Consider the following 20422-nt stretch of genomic DNA (forward strand, 5'->3'; position numbering starts at 1 on the left):
TTTGAACAATCAATAAATATTCATTGATTAGACTTTCCTTTTTGTAACATCTGAATGGTTAAAGACATTTATGTTCTTCATAGCTCGCTATTTTTCCCTCTAAGATGCAATGCAATCATATTTCTCTGCCAAGTAAAAATGGCATAATTTCCCAAATGGGTAAAAATTCCCCTCAGTTATTGCTAAAATTTCCTATATAAAAAAGGAAATTATGTTTCTGAGAGCCTGGGGATTGAACACAATTTTCCAGAGTCAGTCAGACCGTCTCACTTACCTATAATGCAGTGCTTTTGAAATCAGCTACACAGCATGGTATGTGACAGTATCCTGCATCTAATTATGTTCCAGTTTATAAGAGGGTGTGAAACAAGCCTGCTATCTCTTTATATTGCACTTACACTTCTAATTATATCTACAGCTTGTTATCAAAAATATAATTAGGCAAGGTGCCAATAGGTCATGGAGCTGCTTTAGTAACTGTGGCTGGCTGGCTAACTGCCTGCAGTTAACAATTGGGCTGATACACTCCAATCGTTGTTATTATGGGAAATCTATGCAACTGATGGATGTTCACTGTTTCCAAAGCATTCAAACATTCTGCTTATTTTTACTTCAAATTACTTACCACTCTCCTTTGAAAGGGCATAGGCAGCAGCAAAGATAATTAAACAACTGTTAGTTACTAATTAAATAAAAAAATAAAGTTTACTAATTAAAACAAAACAAAACAAAAAACTCTAAGCCTTACTTTCTAACAAGGAGGGAGTTTTTGCAAGATCAAGGTTAGCTGGTTGGATTATTGGTCTTTTTGGAAGAGATACATCGAAACCATGCCTGAATGCAAATCCAGGCACTTATTAAATAGTTCTAACTCATTAATCATATGCTTGTACTGTGTGGGGGTTTTCTATCCAAGAAATGAATAAACAAAGACAAGTTAGGGAGCTTGATTCTTCCACTCTTACTCTCTGTAAGCACTATCTATACAAGTACTCTTGCTTAATTCAGTAGGATTACAGGTAGGGTTGAATGCTTGATTTGAGACACTGCTTCCCTTACAGTACATTTGGTAGCGTGAGTTTACCGATTCATGTTAGAAATCATTTGGCCTTTCTTTGCCTTTTTGCTTTGAACTGAAGTCAGAGGTGCATGCAACCACACATATTTTAGCTAATTTTAGCTAAGCTTTCCAGATGGGGACTCATATTTCACAAGTACAATTCAAAGCAGTATGTACCTTTGATCAGTTCTTTATAGTAAGAAGAACAGAGAATTGTAAATGCAAACTAATTCAAGTCAATTTTGACCAACTTAACACACTTTTTTAATACTGAAACCGAGTCTTCCAAGGAGCAGACTGAATCAGGACTACTTAAATTCAGTCTGTAATATGGAGAATCTGAGACTTCTGTCTCAGTCTGGGATGATCCCCTGCCTAACATGGTATCTGGACATCTTTAAATCCCTGTAGAAGTCTGGATTCAGACCAGGATCTAGACATCATGAGTAGCAAGTGGCTATGTGTTATTTTTGTACAATACCATCCTGGAGGTGAAAGGCATTTCAGAGGTCACTTTGTCTGTACAAGGAAGGCCAATTAGATTCACGTCCTTTATGTTAGATAATTATGCAAGTTCTGTCTCAAGACATTCAGGGATGAGGACTGTAGACCTGCCCAGGTGACCTATTTCAGTGCTTCCAAAACTTCACTCACGGTAAACTTTTCTTACTGCCTGCTGTGACTCATTCCAGTTTCAACCCATTATTTCTTGTCGTAGTGAGTCAACTAAAAATTTTCTGTTTTCTGAATTGTTATTAGCATTTGGAAGTCATAAAGTGCTGTAATTGAGGATACTATTGTGAATTCAGTTTCAAGGTATAGAGTTAGCCCTTCACAGTTTTCTATAGTTAACCATGCATACAGTGAGGGTTTTTTTCTAGGACCTATCCAAATCATCAGCAAATTGTCCTCTGACCTCGTCTCTGAGAATTTTGTATTCTTAATCAGAGGTACTGTAAGTAAATGTAAGTATTGTAATCACGTAATTAAATAGAAATCTCTCACTATTGCAGTCTGTATTATTATTATATGAAACTCTCTTTTGTAACTGAGGGCTCTTCTTCATTTTTAACACTTCAAGATATAATGGACTTTTTGGTCAAAGAATTGACTTTTTCCTTTAGTTAAGTTTCAACAATTATCTTGTTTCAGAAAAAAATTCCAATACACCAGAAACATATCGGCTACATAGCGCTCTGTTTAGAGGTACAGACAAATTTTGCAGTCAGTCAGCAGTTTACACATTGCAGCTTATCTACTACAGCGTTAAGAAGTTGCTTTACAAAGGTCACATTAATGGCTCACATTACCCATTGTAAGTGTCTGACAAAGTTATTCTTTTTTAATCTTTTAATCTTCTGCATAAAAAGGTACAATTCTAATATTGATCAATGAATATCCAAAGTATGCTTTAAATTTCTAAATACTGGGTTAGTATATTCAAAATTTCACTGTATGATAGGCAAAGTCACTTATTAAAAGTTGCTTCTGTTCACCAACTGGACTGATTGATGTTTCTCAGGACTTTTCGTATGTAGAAGTTTAAGTCATGCTAAGCTTTTTAATTATTCAAATCAGCTGAGTATATTTAGGAAAATGAGATTCAAAGTGGACTTTTAATGGATAATGCCTCCAGTGTGAAGGCTTCGTTTCTAAATTGCATTTGTCATCACAATATTTTTGCATAACCTCAGCTGAAAATGAATCTTGCTTACCTAAATGTGAACAGACAAATGAGCCACAAGAAAACAGATTTTTGTACAGAATATCATTATTTAAGCCTAGCTGCAGATCTAGCTGAGATGTGTCAGCCTTTCCTGAATGTAGAGAAGATCACCATACATTCCACACAGCTGTCATGCTGCTAGAAGATTGCTTTCAAATATGTTTTGAAAAGCAGAAAAAAAATAAAAACAAAACACTTGTAAAAAGGAAGTGGAGAGAAATAGCTGAGATACCACCAGTTTCCAGAGAGGGGATCCATCAGCTGGCAGAGGAGTCCTGACAGGGTTCTCATTTTGCAGGCTCTTTCTTAGAATTAATAGAAGGGTAGGGAAAGAAGAACCTCCAAAGAATTATTTCCACCTAAAGGTAATTGTCTCAGCTAAGTGAAATGCATCTCTCTGAGACATTTCTGTCCTTACGGAGGGAGTCCAAACAGCTTTAGAGAGATCCTAAAGGCACATAAGGAAAAACATTGGATAAAAACCCAAGACAAGGAGAGAGGGGAGGTCCTCACCAGCATTTTATATCAAACCGACTGACGTTTCTCCCTGCTTAGCACAGAGGCTGTTTTGCATCCTTCTCAGAAGTTTAACTCTCACCATATGTTGTTATAGGAAGAATTTGGCACCTCACCCAGTGTTCTGAATCCAAGGGCTGGTAACCCAACACCCGCACACAGCAGTGCTCCCCACCGCCATACACAAGTCCCCCAGCGCATCTTCAGATCTGCTTTTAAGATTAGATAAGTATTAGATTGAATAACCCGAGACTGGAGTTGGTGACTGGTTTTGCTGTCTTTTGGTCACTGTGAGAACCTTACCAGTCCAGCAGAACATTTTATAAGATTCAGCTTTTTTCTAAATGGCATTAATTGCTGTTTCCCTTCTCAGCTGTGCACTACACTTTCTGGTTTTTGTCTGCCAATTTCATACCAGGGCAGCTGCAGCTCACTTTTGCTGTGTGCAGTTAGTTTGCAAAACAGGTCCAGGATCCTCTGGGATAGCAGACAGTATATAAATATGAAACAATATTGAAAAGCATAGCCAGTTAGCTTCTTGTAAAACTACCTGCCAAAGTAATATAATATTCCAGACTCAATTACATGCACATGAAAGGAAAAATCAAAGTAAAAGACAAAATAAACTCTAAAAGTAATGTGTTCAGTTGTTTTTCTTTATTCTTTGACAAATGTACATACATGATTTTTTAAAGGTAAACAGTTGTTTAATCCTAAAACATAGTATGGTAGAATGGATTAGTGTTTAAATAATTAACATTTACACTTTCTAGTGATCCTTGACACTTACAGTGAAGAGCTGGGACTTTACATTCTTGAATCCTCAGTTCAGATACTGCAGTATTTGTTAAGGAATGAGGATAAGAAAGTCAGATTTTTTTTCATTTCCAAAATAAGTGAACTTGAAATGCAGATGTTTTAATCCTGTGCTTGGCTTTATGTGAGCAGTCCTGAGCCTAATATTAATACAGAGTGTAAAATACATTTGATTCTGAACATCATCTGTTTCAGTAAATCAACTTATGCAAATGAAATTCATGATGCAGCAGTAAGATAAAATAGACACTGTCATTACAGTCCGCACAAAGAAACCTGCTTCCATTCTACAGTTTCACAGTAAACAGACTGTAAGTTACACAGCTAGTTTAGATGGTAGGTGTAAACATATATTATTCTTCCTACTTTATCTTGTAGTGTAGCCCAGAGGTTTATTCCATATGGTATACAAAATAAACACGGAAGAAATAATCCTCTATCAATTAGAGGTTTCTCTACCACAGCTCGATCCAAAAACCATTGAAATCCCTGGAAAGACTCCTACTGACTTAACTAGGTTTTAGGTCATGATAGTAGAAAATCTATTTACATCTCTAAACTATTTTACAAAGCATCTAATGAAGGAAGACAGAAAAGGATTAAAACTAGCATTCTTCCATTTAGTCAGTATATTCCTCAGGAACCAACACTGAAGTGAGCTCACTAGTACATGTATTTTCAGTGAATTGCGACTCTAGCTAACATACTTGTGGGTTGTCTTTGGAGAAGACAGATAATGTAAAAACCAAAGTTTTCAGTTCTTTCTGCTAAGGCATTAGTTCTGTTTCCCAAAACTAAACAGACGGAAAAGCATAATGAACTTACTTTTAGACCAGATTAAGAATAGATGTGTTTATCCAGCCAAAACTAAGGCTTGTTAAATATCTTGCATATGAAAACCATGAAAATTTCTTTAGAAAAGCTTAAAAAACACACAAAAACATTTCAAGATTGCTTGGTCAAATATACATAATTTAGTGCCATTTTTATTTACTATTTATTAATAATAAAAATATTTTCTGGTAATTATAACTTTTTGTTATTATTATTATTATTACAACTAACATTTTGTCCAAAGGAAAGTAAAGTTCATGGAAAAAATTATTCATGCATATAGGATTGGAGTAGTATGATACTGAGTCACTTTACCAAATTGTGAGTACAAAGAGAATACTATGTAAAATTGGACATGAATGCAGTACATTCAAGATGATCACATCAAATACTTTTGCACAAATTATGTAATACACAAAAAAGATTTTTTATGAAAAAAAAAAAAAGTCATTCAGTCATTCAGTCTTCTCTATTGTTCATTTGAGATCCTTACCATCAATGGGTAGTACAGAAATGCATTTGAATGCTTCTGTAAGAAGAATACTGTAAACATGCAGCAGTTCAAAGCTATTGTATTTCCTTTGACCCTACTTTTCAAATTTTGAATGTGAAAACTAAATTGAACCAAATGGCTAAAGACGCTGCCAAGATGCGATGGTCTTTCATGGTTGTTGTGAGATATACATATAATGCAAAATGTCCAATGAAATGAAAATGCATTTGCCTAGGAAAGCACAAGCATCGAGCTCCTTTAAAAAAAGTGAAAGTTCTTCTTTCCATGTTATAAATACAGTAGAGTATCCCCATAAGACCTTGAGAAGAAATGAATGTTCCCAGGTGCCCCTAAGATTGTTGAAAATACTGAGCAACTTTGAAGACTTAATATCACAGATCCTCCACATAGCTGTCCCTCTGTGCACTCTTGCATCTGCACATAAATACACCTCACCACGTTAAATTGGATTGTAGATAAATAATGTGATTATTTGTAATGTGATACTTGATTCAATAACTCACATCATCTTTTCCAGCTCCATGCTAGTTTTGTTCTATGATCCTCTGAATCTGAAGAGGAGACTGAAGTATAGAAATAAATTAACCTAAAAAGATTACAATTGTATGCATTCTGCTAATAAGTAAGAAAAGTAAAATGAAACTGCCAATTTTCTTCATTAAATTATCCCTTAAGATTTGTTTGACTACATACCGTGAGTTAATTTTAAGGTTTGTATTTTTTTTTCTAGGGGAAGTCTTTCTGAAAACAAAACACAAATAAATGTGATGGGAAGTTCCTGAACTTCCAGAACTGCAGCAGGAAATATTTGACCTTAATAGACCTCTAACTGTGATGTTTTCATCAGGGAAAGATATCAGTAAGCAGTGTCTACAGTAAAAGTGTCTTACAACAGCAGTGTGGAATTTTAAACAAAATATGTCAAGAGTAATTAAAATCAGAACAATGATCCAGCCTTGGTTAACATTACCACAGAAACAGTCTCTACCAAAACAAGAAACAGCCCCCTCTCCCTCCCTTCCTCCCTCCAAGATTATAAGAGACAGTGAGCATCTTGTTTAAGGAAATTTAGAAGTTTAAAGTTTATGTGCCTTTATGTCCATCATTTATTCCATTTAAATTTACAGTGTGCATATTCACTTTTTTTTTTTAATTTCACAACATGCAATAAATAAATATTGAGAACATTTCTGTTGTGCAATAAAATTTGATTATTGACATTTTTAAGGCAGATACTTAAACCTGTGGAAAGTTTGGAAGGGAATTTCCTTATGTATTATACCAAAATAAAAAAGTGTTTCTATTTATTCCATGGGAGCACAAAAAGGTTTTCCTGAGAACCAGCAATAAATAAGTAGACAACAAGAAATAAAATAGTATCTTCAATTTTGAACTGCCTTAGACCACTCAAGACATCGTTGTGGCCTTGCTATCGATGGATCAAACCACTTGGGGATAACAGTCCAAAAAAGTCCAAAAAATTTCTAAGGGGCAAACCCTTCTCTCAATGACCATATCAAGTTGCCTCAAAGCCCCCAGGAGCCACTGCTTGTCTTGAAGAACAAGGGATGGGACATGAAGTTATTGTTGAACACCTGGTTGAGTTTAGACTGTTCACATAACTAAAAGACCACCTTCCCCATTCTATGAAGCTTTGGTACCAAGTGCCCCGAGGGAACCAATGGTTCCTAATTGCCCAAGTAGAAGCACCTGATGCCCCCACCCCATCCCTTGCCTCAGGGGCTATTTCAGCCCAGCCCTGGCTCTAATCCTGGTTTGAGTGGTGCTGTGAGGGTGCCTGCTCCTGGGGCTCTTCCCAAATTATTGCTTAGTCCTCCTGGAGCAGTGTGCTGGCTGCTAAAGGCTGAGGAGAGCTGTTTTGGGGTGCTGGAGTCCTCTGCCCTGGGCTGCTTGGGTAAATCCCAAGGTTGAAGGGTATTGAAGGTAGAGTAAAACTAAATGCCACTTTGATAGAGAAGAGATTATAACTGCTGAAAGTATATAAGTTAATGTTATGGATTTGTTTTATATTGTAAAAGGATATCATCCTGAAGAGTGTTACTGAAATTTATGTTGTGAAACTTTTTTTAAGGAACTGACTTCCTAGATTAGGATGGCTATTTAAGAAAGACCTTATGATCTAGTTCCCATCACAGCACAGCCTTCTTGATGCTCAGGCTGATAAGTCCTACTGTCCATTTTTTCCACTTAAAGCCTTACAAATATTCCAAGAGTATAGCAATGTGCCATTTACATTTTTTTAAGAGTTATGTATTTACTGGCACAAGGAAGAGTTTTCTGGAGTTCATACATTGTTTGAATTCTGCAGCTCTGAATAGTGACTCTTTTGGCTTTCTTCTCAGAGTGTGCTGAAGGCAGATTCAAACCACATAAAGAAAAATGTTGACAAGTACAAGATCAAATTATTGTTATCTTTTTTTCCCCCTCAAAAGCATCAGAGGAAAAGTTATGGCTTTGATTATTTTTAAACATAAGACTGCTTAATGAGCAAAGTAATCACAACTTATAAAATTTATTTGTATTCTTAAGGAAGAAAAAAGCCTCTTTAGATGTTTTTTTTTCAAGTTCAGGATGAAGGCTTTACTTTGTATGAAAGAGAAATAGCAATTGAAGTTGTGCAGTCTCCACCATTTGAATTAAATCAAGATTCCACTGGAGATCTTCCAATATTCTGTCTGGAAAACTTGCAGGATATGTAGCTTTAAGATCTTTTTTCATTTTGTGTTTTGTTTTGTTTTCCTTTTACTTGCATTTGCTAATGTAGAATAAAATCCTTACTGCCATAAACTGCTTTAAGAAGTAATGATGTATGGATGTCATGAACTGATGAATCACGCAAAGTACTATTTAAAACCTTATGTGGTATAATTCTTTCTTAGCTATCTAAGAAAGGAACTAAGTTTCTGAGGCAAATGTCATCACTTGCTCATCTGAATAAGCCATATGACACAATAAAAACTTGAGAGATAAAATACCTAGATGGTTGATTAGTACAAAGACATGCAGAAAACGTATTTCAGATATTTTTTTTTCCAAGATGTTCCTAATGAAAAATCTTATCAATGGGATATCATCAGGCACAGTTTCTCAAAAGGAGCCATGGAGATTTAGAATTTAAATGAAATACTTTGTGGTTTTCAAAATCATGACTATTAAACCCTGAACTCATAACATTTTGGGATGTTGTTCCTGTGAATAGTGTACAAATTCCTTCATGCAGTTGAGCTGACTCATTGTTTTACATGAGCAGGAGGAAGGGTGTGTGTGTGGTCAAAAGAGCTTTGGAGCCTTGGTAGGTATGCTGCATATTTACTGCTTCAGCAGTCTTGCTATGAATTTTGCATTTTTGATATGTTATACTTAAAATAAGTCACATGAATAGAAACATTTGTCTATCTCTGCAATGTTTGTCCTGTAGGAAATAGAAAAATGAGAGGTTAGCCATCGTGTTAGATGGACTAAAATGTACGTAGGGAAAGCTTAGTGCTTACAACTGGAGTTTGAAGGCTACTACATTCACCACTGTAAATTGTAAAGCGGTGTGCTAAATGATCAGCTGTAACTGAACAGAATTTTCTAGTAAGTGGAAGGGCAAATAGTGCATTCCTGCCATAGCACTTCAGTCATGACTTGGCCCTTTCCTCCTTCATTAGGTAGGCTAACGAGTGGATGTCAGTTTTATTCACTTTCATGTGCACCAATACCTGTGGTTGTTACTGTATTTCAGTATAAGGTAAACCTACATGATAACATCTGTAATGAATGTCTCTCTGCATTCCTCAAGGGAAAACATTTGAATGAGCTTGTTTCAGTTGTGTGGCTCTATGAAGCGAAGGGAGCCAAAAAAATGAAAAAGGTGCTTCAATGGTGGAGGGTGCTGAGGTTTGAAATAGGCTTTAATTCTTCTGGAAATAAATTTTCTGTTCTTTAGACTGCCTTCCAAGAAGGCTACAGGCTGAGATCAATGCCTTCAGCTGGCTGCAGTTCTGATGAACGCCTGTGAGGAGTGGGAGGAATAGCCCATATTACTTCATTCCTTGCATGTTTTGAATAGCACAATTGCACTTTGTCTTCGCCACCAGTCTTTCCCCTGGAAGATCTTGCTCCCTTTGCAGTATGTCAGCCTATGGAAAGCTGCTGCTTACTTGAATTTGAAGTAGGCAAATCAAAGGAAGAAAGCTGGAAGCTGACAGCTGTGGCTGGTGATGTAAGTGCAGATATGGAGCTGGAGCTGGCTGTGATTTCCATCAGCCTCTGTTGAGTGCCACCCCTCTGCAGCAGGGCTGGAAAGGCACCAGCCACATTGCTACTGAAAAAATGCTGCAAGATAGCCAGCACAGGGGGAAACCACAGGCTGGGGAGAGGTTACAGCAGGAGAGTGGGGAGTGAGTGGGGCCTGAGATGCTTATCATGGCTATCTGAACCTGGAGGACCTACCAAACCAGTCTTTCGGCTAATTGCATCTCTCCCTGCCTAGAACGTTTCTATTAGGAAAGAGATGACCTGATGTTTTGGGTGTTTGCAAGGGAAGGGTTGACTCCCCTTTATGCATATACAGCTACACCACCCCAAGGGATCATCCCTCCTGAGATCTGATAGAGCACACAAGAAGGGCCTCCTGCTTGCAGGGTCCAAGAAGGAGCACATCATGCCTCCTGCTGTCCTTGGAGGTGTAATTAAAGTAATTCTTGTTATTCCACTGGATAGGTTCAGGCAGCCAAAGAATTGGAAGCAATACTGTATGACATATAATTTAGCCTATTCAACCTGTAAAAGAGGACACTTGAAAAAGTAATCCATGTGCTTTTTTTTTTTTTTTGTGATACATCAGCAATGTTTGGAGTCAAAATGTAGTAATTTCACTGCCAGGAGTACCTCCTGTCTTCTGAGTACAGTAATTTTGTTAAAGGGAAAATGTTCACTTAAAAACAGCCTAATTGATATTTCTGCCAGACATTTCTGAAAATGAAAGACCACATCTACAAGAGCACTTGGGAACCTAAAATTTCAAACGTTTCTGATGAGATTCACAGAAACACCAGAGCAAGTAGGTAACAGGCAAAAGTATTCTATCAGTCCCACTTTGGATTCACTTTTATCTTTTGAATTCTACATAATTTTTAGGAAACTTTAGGCAACAGGAAAAAGTAAATTGTTCCTTTGAAATTAGTCAGCAATAGACATGCATTTTTTATATTGTGTACAAGATATATGCAAAGGAGTTAACCGCTGTAGTGATTATTTGATAGTGGATTGAGAATGCAATTTTTCATGCAGTTTCTCAATAAGATGCAGAATTGCAAAGCCATTTAGATCTTTCTAGAAATAATTTGCAATATCCCTTCTTACTGTTATTTAAAAAAGAAACATTCAAGCATCTTCACTGCTTTCAAAGTGCACCTGCAAAATTACTCCAATACTGCTTGAAACAGTTAATAGCTCTTTATTTTTTTACCCATGGCAAAATTCCAATTTGTAATGTAAGTACTTTTAAAAATTCCAGTTTTAGGAACCTGAACAATATTTTGTTTGACATATTGACTTACCAGAGACGAGAAGAATGTTGTAATAGATGTTTAATTTGGTCCTTTTACATGAGCCATACAGTATAATCTCTAAAGTTGGAAACTGTTCAGAAGGGTATAGCATCTGACAATCTGTTATACTAACTTCTGTCATTAGTGAAAAAGCCAAACTGATTAACTTTCATTCTGTTGCAACTCATCCTTTTCTCTGCATAAGTGTACTTATATTTTAATATCCTCCTTAAGTTACTCTAAATCAAGGTAGGGATAAGGCCCAAAAGCCTCGTAGGACTGAGTATATAATACTTCACTCCAGTAGGAAGCATGTGTAGAATAGAACAAATCATTGTCAGAAAGATTATTAAAATCAAGCTTCAGTGGCTTAGTCATGTTCTAGAGTTGCTTCCGTAGGTAGTGAAAACAACCAGTTCTTGGTATTTCTAGATACACAAAACACTTTCTTTTCTAGATTATTTTTTCATGTCTTTTCTGTATGCACCAGGAAGATATCTAAGATCCAAAATACTAGAAACACAATTCCTAAAGCATATATGAGCATGCAATCTTAATGCTGTATGTGATTGAAGGTATTCTCAGATGTACTTTTGAAAAGTGAAACTATTGTTGCAGGAACAAGACAAAACAAAGGGAAAGAAGGAAGGGAGTTTTACTTTATTCCCCAGGGATTCTTTTCATCCTGGAAAAGGTATTTACTCAATATAATATCATTAAATCACCTGTCCCTGCAAGTAAGCTCATAAAATCCAGGCAATTAGCAATGTTGATTGTAGACATTAAAACAAATGGAAAGGAAGGGTTTCTTTTTAAACGAATCAATTAAAAATAAAAGATGTAAAATACTCTGGCTGAAATACTCTGTCCCTTATTATGCAAAGGGTCTGAGCAGAAAAGCATAATCACTTCAGTATATTATTACTCATTTAGTTGTACAGGGCTTTTCCCTATGAGGAAAGGGTTTTTCATTGGCAGAACATAGTCTTTACCCATCCTTTGCTCCTTAAAAACCACTCAATACAACTATACTTGTAAAGCCTGACTTATGAGAGCTAATGCTTAAAATGATCCAGTAAGATCATTTCACTATTACTTTTCACAATTGTTATGTGATGTACTTGTTAGAAATTGCTTGGTTTCTATCTTTAAAAAAAGCTGCAATTTCCAATGATGGTGTTAGAAACCTAAGTTATAATAGAGGCTTAATGCATATGCTGCACAATAACAGGTGGATTCAGTTCTTCAGGGGAAAAAGTAATGTAAAGATTTAAGTATGATCTTCAAATCCCAGAAGTGTAAAGATATAAGAATATTTCTTAGGACTTCTTGACAAGCCAGGAAGTCACATTAATAATTGGTTTTGGAGCAAATGAATTATCTTACATTTTAATTGTAATATGGAAAAAAAAATCTAGCCATTCTTAAGCTGTTCTTTTAAAAACTTCTATGTCTATCTACTGCTGAGGACCTAGGTATCTCTGGATGATCCCTTGATATTTAACCATGCATTTCTTTAGCCTTATCTTCAAATACTTTATTTTGGAACTGGGAGCATGCTTCACTGCTTGACTTGAACAGAGAAACTCTTTAAAAGTTTTTCTAATGAGTCTTCCTAAGACAAGCATGTCTCATGCAATCGGGCGTTCTTCATGAATGTATGTTTGCCTGTCCCCAGCTCAGTCAGTACTTGTGAATTCATTAACCACTTTAAATTGGATCTCATTGAAGAGTAACAGCCCTAGTAATGCAAAATTCTCACAGGTTCTATGGAAATAGATGGCAGAATATTAAAAAAGAAGTGTCCAGAGTGAAGGAAGGGTTATAGTGTGAACTGGACCCAAGATAGTTCACACAGGAGAAACATGAATATCTAGCTGATATGGAAACCTTTGATTATTACATTTATTAGAAAGCAAAGCTGAAGTAAAACACATTTTATCATTTTGCTGCTTTAATATACTTGCAATTAGCTACTTGATTAAAGTATTAATCTCTGCATTTGGTAAAGCATGTACTTCTCTACCACGTCAGCATGATCCAGTGCCATTGGTCTGACCTGGGGAGATAGGTTTACATTCCAGCTCTGGCCCTTGTGTTGAAAAGAGGTTTTAAAGGAAGTACTTCTTCCAAAGAGAATGGAAAATGTTTGTGGAAGCAGGTAGAAGAGCATCTGTGCCATTAGACTAATAGAAATAAAGACCTGAAAGATCGATCACTGTAACTGAGATGTGTGATGTACTATTCACGGCTGGCTGTAGTGGTCAGTTGTGGGTCATTCCTCAGTGCTGTTCGTTCTCAGTTTGTGCAGACCTACCTAGCTGATATGAGTTAAATGTACGAGTTTTCCATGACTGAAAGATGGCAACTTTTTCTGAGATTTCATTTTTCTCTTCTGCCATCTACTCTGACTGTTTTGCTTCAAAGGTTGCAGGAATGTTGTGACTGATTTGCTTCCAGATGTTTGATTCAAAGCTTTTTTCCATAGTAACTAGTGTTACCTGACAATGCTTAAAGGAAGATTTTAACATGCCCTAGAAGTATTTTATTGGTTTTCTTTTTTCTTGTAAAACCTGGAGTCTTCTAATCCTAAACTTATGTCCAGTCAAATAACTCCTTTCCAGCAAGTAAACAAAAATAACAAAAGATAAAGTGGGCGTATAACAGGAATTGGGATCATCAATACCTAGCAGTCAACCAGACACAAGTAAAACAAGTTGCAGGCAAATGTCATACCATTACCTGATGTTAGATACTCAAATGTCATCAGCAAGAGCCCCTTCTTGGTGTGAATGTGAAGTTTTTGCTGACTTACCTGGAAAGACTGAGCGATGGTTTATCACTCCAAACTATTTTGATATGATTTTTGCATAAAGATGATAACCATACTTTCCAATCTTTTGGGAGACTGCTGTTTTAGACCACTTATTATGTAGGTGGTGGGTTAATCCTTAGCTGATGTTAAAGAAGCATGTTTCTGCTCATGTTTATGGAGGTAGACAAGTTTAAACTGCTTTAAGAGTTGGATCTATGCTTTAATTGCAGTTAAGTGTGTAATAAGGGCAAGAGAACTAGTTTTTGCATTAGAAGAAAGCTATCTTGAATTGCCAGAAGTAGGGTGTGAGTTCCATCTGAACCAGAACATTAGTGTTTTCTTTCCGATACCTCACTCCAATCCTGGGGAAAAAAAAATAAACTCCAAGACTTACATTAAGATACTTTTTAGATTTTTCTTGGATACCATGGAGTAATTTTAATTTTTTTGTTGCCTTTGGGATGAACATAAGGAGTAGTAGTCCCACTCGGCATCTGTCAAAGTATTTCCTCAGAAGTCTGCAGGGCTGTTACCCAAAATTCTGTTCACACGTTCACACAGCTCAGCTCTCCTCCTTGCCTCCTAGAAATAATGATTGATTTAGAGGGCCAGGTCCATGTTCTGTGTTTAATTAAAGCCTACACTGTCTTCCTTTTCACCATACTGTTTTTCATGTCCCAGAACTCTTTACAGAGTGCATAACTGGTCTTGTAATTAAATTCCCCATTTCCAAGATCTTTTCTTACTATTAACCATGGTTTTTCACCTTTACAACAGTTTTCCAAATCCATATCCTTTAGTTGGACTTCATGTTTCCCTGATAAAGCTTACTGATTTTTCTACTGTCTCATTTTTCCGATTATGAGGACCTTCAGTGTATCAATACACAGCTCTTTCCCAGACACCCTGTAGCAGTCCTATGGGTATTTTTTATGATCATAAACATCTTTCCAGATTTTCCTGTGTTTGGCTTCTCTATAGCCCACCAAAATGCATACTTATGTCCTTAAGTCAGCCTTTTAAGTACCTCCTTTTCTTTTTTTAAATATGTCCTTGTTCTTGAAACTGCACTGCTGTATGACACCTGACTGGAGTGCATACCCTTACCATTTTCCAGGTATATAATTTTGCTAACCAGCATCTATTTACCATATCTAGGGAGTGATGATGTTCTCTGAGTGCTGATTCATAAACATTTCTCAATTTTACAAAGCTGATGTGTGTTAAGGGGCAATCATTAAGCAAAGATTTGCTGGTGAATGCTCTTTCTTTACCAAGCACTTAATAAAGTTTTCCTATTTCTATTGACCAATAGACCATGGCGGAACAAATTTAATATCAAATTAAGTTTTAGAGGGCTTTCAATTTCAATATAGATTCATAGAATTTTATGTATGAAAATATTTAATATATACAAACTGATGAATACATGCTTACATTTAATATGGAAAAAAATCAACTTTAGAGATCCTATTAATAGGTGTCTATAACTGATCCTGAGTATCTTCAGTACAGGTATCTCTTCACAGAATAACCTGGGTTCTCATAGCTGGACAAATACTTTTGTGTGGTGGGTAAACATGCATTAAACTTCTGTCTGCACATTTCCTCTGGTGCAAACGTGCATACATATGCTAGATGTTACTGCACATGCAAATATGCAAATTGTTATTTAGGATACAAATCCAGATCTGCTATGTGTATGTTCAGTTTTTAAAGCACTGATAGGCCAATAGGACAGGTGGAACTCATAGATACTTGTCATTACACCTGTGAGTGGGAATTAGAACCATATTTTAGTAGTCTGTATGCTTTATCTAAAATACATACGAGGAAGCATGAAAGTTATCAGAAGGTTACTTTGGGCTGCAGCTGCCATTCTTCAAAATTAAAACTTCACAAAGCAGTTTTAAAATGCCAATTTTAATGCCAAAGTATTCATTAAAAATGGCATTATGGTGGTATTTTATTTTCAGACCACCACAGTGAAAACAATTAGTGTAGCTTAATCCATTTTTCATCCACTTTTATCTTTGTCTTTACTTTGGCTCTTCAGTATGGAAAGAAAACATTGAGTTAGACCATCCCCTCTGCTTCAGCTTCTACTCTAAGAATATAATTGTTAATGCTAAAAAAAAAAAAAAAGCAAAGAAATAGCAATAGTATATGTAAACAGACAAATTTGAAAAGCATCAGATGTTCTTACTTTCAAAGTATCCTATCATTTTGAAAAAATGACTGTAAAAAATTATATTGTGCTTGCAATTTCAGTCTTTCTACCTTGACTTGCTAATAGGTTTTTTTTAATTGTAATGAGCACAGCTCAAATAATCTGAAACTGATTGAAAACAAAACATTAGTTTTATTTCACTGTCCAATTTAAATGAAATATCTAAAATAGCAAAAAAAGCTTAAGTAGGAGAGCTAATTTAAATTAGCAGAGATACTATTAGTAATAGAATATATTAATAATAGAATATACAACTGTCACTGGGAATCATGGTTACTAAGTGGGATTCAGCCCAATGTTGACCAATCTTCTGATTGTTCTGTATGTTCAAAACATTGATAATGCAAGGTATGATTAGAATTAACTGACCTGTGATAACAACACTTTAATAAATGCTCTTTTTTTTTAAAGACTGGCATAGGAGGATATTCACTGACAGCAGCAAAATTTCTACATGCAATGTTTCCCCAAAATCATGGCGGATTATTTTTCCCACTGAATAAAGTAATCCAAAACTACCTGGCAATGGTGAAGAATGACAGACTTCCTTGGGATTTTACTTCTGTAGCTACTCTAGTTAATAATCATGCAGTTATTAGTATGAAATGAAAATGTCACTTTGATGTTGTTCTTAATGAAGCAGATTTTCATAAAGGTAACAATGTGCCTTGCTTACAAACCAGCACAATGACAGTCATCATGTATCTTTTTTGTGGCGACTGGTGTGGTCTAAATTTTCTATGCTCTCAGGAACAGCAGAACATGTGTTTGAGTCATCTGGCTCTATAATCAGAACACGAATATAATTATATACACGCACTGCTCTGACTCCATACCCGCAAGGGCTGCTGCTGCTGTGCTCTCCCAGTTGCAGCTCCCTGCTCTGGGGAACCCATGAAAGGACTGCCTTTACATCAGGGTCTTGCTCTCTTCCAGAGCTAGAAACAGTTCCATCTCAGGCCTCAGCGAAGTTAAGGAAAATCAGGCTCCACAGTCTTAAAATACTTGCTTTGCATTGTAACTCCACTCATACCCGTTATCCCATCTCCTACCCAAATGTTATGTATAAAAACAGGCATTGGCTTCGAGGTAGTTAGGAATCAGATATATTGAATTCATTACAATGTTAATACAGTTAATAATGTTCCTCAAAGCTGAATTACACAACTAATCCTACATTTACAGAGATAATATTGGAGCTGTCAAGCATCAATATTGTAGAACTCAGCATCAGGCAATGCAGTGTTTACTGAAAACTTACATTATTTTGCACTCATCAGCTTGGCTTAAAACTTTGTTTTATTTTTGTTTTAACTGCACATTGTTCACTAATCTATTTCTCTTTAAAAGTACCAGTGCAAACCCCTTTTGATTTGGCTAGCAGTTTTGGAGTTGTCTGTACGTACACTGCAAACATACTTAGCCTTTCCAGTATCAACCACCTACCTTCTAAGCATCTGATTAATCTGTCTAATCTATGGCATTCAAAAAGTACCTATTGCCATAGCATTATTAAGTTTCACAATAATAAATTGATTTCATTTGGAGAGCTGTACTCCTCATAGTGTGGGTGGATCTCAAGGAGTGTTCAGAAAATCAAGCTTGCCAGTAGTGGAGCTAATGGCTGTAACCCTCTGAGAATGCAGTCAAAGTGCTAAAGAACATAACCAGCCCATGCAGATGGCTAGGGTGAGCAGCTTAAACCTAGAGAGAGAAAAAAAAAGCATGAAATTAGAAATAAATATTTCTACTAAATGAAAGCATACAGTTTTGCTGGGTGATAAAGCTGGGACAGCTGTCATGGTCAGGGCTGCTCTTGTGTACTGCTCATATCTGACTTTGGTTTATGTCAATAGGATTATAAACTGTGCAGTCTAGCAGTTGATACATACAAATGCTATTACCTCCAGTAATAAGACTCTGAATTAGTAACAAAACATTTAATCCTCTTCCACTGAGTATAATGCTCTGAATGCAGTGCAAGAGAACCTGGATAAGACTAAAACTCCTAGAAAACAGCTACTTTGTTTGCTTTTCTTAAATGGTTGCAAAGTATAGTGTCTGCAAGTTCCTGTTTTACTAAAATTTCACTGACTTTCAATCAGCAATTTCTGAAATTGGGAACGCTTGTCAAAGTAGGAAAACAATTTTGTTTTCTATTAGAGCAATTACACTATGGGCTCAATAGAGGGACATAAATTGCAGTTTTAAATTAGAAAGACTTGAATTTGTTTTCCTTTTTGACAAAATCTGACTCAACTTCCGATAAACCTGATTTTAACCTGTTACTATAAGGGTAATAGTGATTACTCCATTAGAAGTTAAATGGGAAGAAAATATATTCTGAAAAATGTAGCAAAACAGGGTAGACACTATAATGGGCTCACATCCAAACAGTTTCTTACTGCTTGAGAAATACAAATAGATTTGAAAATAGTTGTGAAAGACTTGTAGCAATGTGATGGCAAAACCATTGATGTTACGAATACAGAAATAGGTCGTGTCATTGATTTCTAGCAACAACTGTAGCATTGTCTATTTGCTGTATACTTTTCTTCAGACTAGTTTCATTACTTGCCGTTACAGTAAGATTGTCTTTACCATGGTGACTAATACCTTTTTTCTATGTATGTCAAAGTTAATCTTCCTGCTGCTCTCCTGTTTCACTTCATTGAATCTCTACTGAGACACTGGAAGTCCCTTTTCTTGTGCTAAGAATTATTCCCCGGTCTTTAGATAACACGTGTATATGGGTATACACAACTCCAAGCAGTTGCCCTACTGTGACCATGTCACATAAATGGGAACTTATCTTATGCCAGCAAGTAAAAAAAAAATTCCCTTAGTCCTCACACTTCCCCAGTAATTCACACCTGCCTCTTACCAAGATAATTTAATCTGTGGAGGCTTCAGGACTCCATTTATCATCTCTCCCTCTTCTCGTTTACTAGATAGCTAAAGTTATCTCCACCTCCTTCTGCCTGAGTCCCATCACATACTTAATCCATTTAAATCCTTCCATTATTTTTCTTCTGCTAAATCCTCAGCTTCAAGGTCCTATGTGCCATCTCTTAATGTGTCATAACCAGCACAAAGGTACTGGACTCTTTTTGCTAAGACTCGGTAGAGCTGCAGAATAAAGACTACTTGTCTTTTGCCCATTGTTATTTACAACTATAATAAAATAGGCTTTATGCTATTTTTCCTTTTTTCAGTTTACCTGCAGGTTTGGGGTCACAGGAACCCAGCTACAAGAGGTGAATAGGCTGGACTGGTAGTCTGCTTATTTTAATACGACATCTTCAGCATAGGCCCGTGTTATTTTTCAGAACTGCATCTTCAAATTAACGTTTTTTTCTTTTAAACTCAACTATTTGTTTCTGTTACTTTTGTTTTTTAGCCTCTTTTTCTGACTAGACCTGCTTTTGAGAGAAACCTGAAATAAAAGACAAGCCTTGCTCCACATCCAAATACCCTTAAATCTTTTTGAACAGAGTATTTCATGGTCATAAACCAGATCTTCATCTCTCCTCAGGTTTCAATTTCCTTGCCTGCTCCCTAAGAGTGTTAACAGGGTTTTATGAAGATGCACTCATGGAAACAACCTGAACCGAACCCTTTGTGCTCTAAAGATGTGGCCTGGATTTTGACTTCAGTTTGCATTTCTACGGTGTGCTAATGCAATGAAGAAAAAGCCGGCTATTTGGTAAGGTGTTGAATAGTAGGAGATCATAGTGAACAGTAAAATATTCAGTAATGTATCCTCGCACTCAGTACTGGCAAAGAGCTACTGCAGGGCCATGTTCATGTCTGTTTGCCATGCTCCCAGTGTACTACACTGGGCAAAGCAAAGGCTGCAGGCCTAACTACTACTCTAACCACTCTGGACAAGTCCATCTCTCTCCATTTACGAGAATGTTTTGCCACTTATTGTAAGAGGGTATTTGTGGAAGCTGTTGGGGTTGTTAGCTTCTCTGAATTTGCAGTAGCTTACTGCACGCTTCAGAGGTACAGAGAAGAATATTCTTCTGAGCGCTGCTTCTGCCTTTTCTGCTTCATGATGTAGTGTTTTCTGTAGCTATATATGCATCTTGACTGATAGTATCTACATGTCTGCAGGCATTTTCCTTTGTAGAACAATTATTTGTGATTTTTTGCAAAAATATTTAATACCCATAGTTCATAGAATCAATTTTTAACTTCTATTTTCTGTTCAGCTTTAGGTACTTGATGAATTTCTCCTGAGTTACCTTCAGCTTTGTAAAGTTATAAGTAAAGCATGCAACTTCTGTTTGGCAGGTAAAATTTAGCCCATAAAATACTGTTTTTTGTCATGGTGGGGAAAAAGAAAGT

General features: G+C 36.3%; 1 long non-coding RNA gene across 2 annotated transcripts in view; it reads left to right on the top strand.

Moving 5' to 3' along the window:
- LOC118249315 (uncharacterized) overlaps positions 1 to 20422 on the top strand; it is a 33421-nt gene that overhangs the window by 5710 nt on the left and 7289 nt on the right. For both annotated transcript variants that reach the window (XR_004779015.2, XR_004779014.2), the window contains exons 2-3: positions 19605 to 19775; positions 20287 to 20368. This is a non-coding gene — a long non-coding RNA (uncharacterized LOC118249315). The remainder of the gene's footprint in view (positions 1 to 19604; positions 19776 to 20286; positions 20369 to 20422) is intronic.

This window comes from Cygnus atratus, chromosome 4, assembly GCF_013377495.2.
Source record: "Cygnus atratus isolate AKBS03 ecotype Queensland, Australia chromosome 4, CAtr_DNAZoo_HiC_assembly, whole genome shotgun sequence".
In the NCBI taxonomy this organism is placed as follows: domain Eukaryota; kingdom Metazoa; phylum Chordata; class Aves; order Anseriformes; family Anatidae; genus Cygnus; species Cygnus atratus.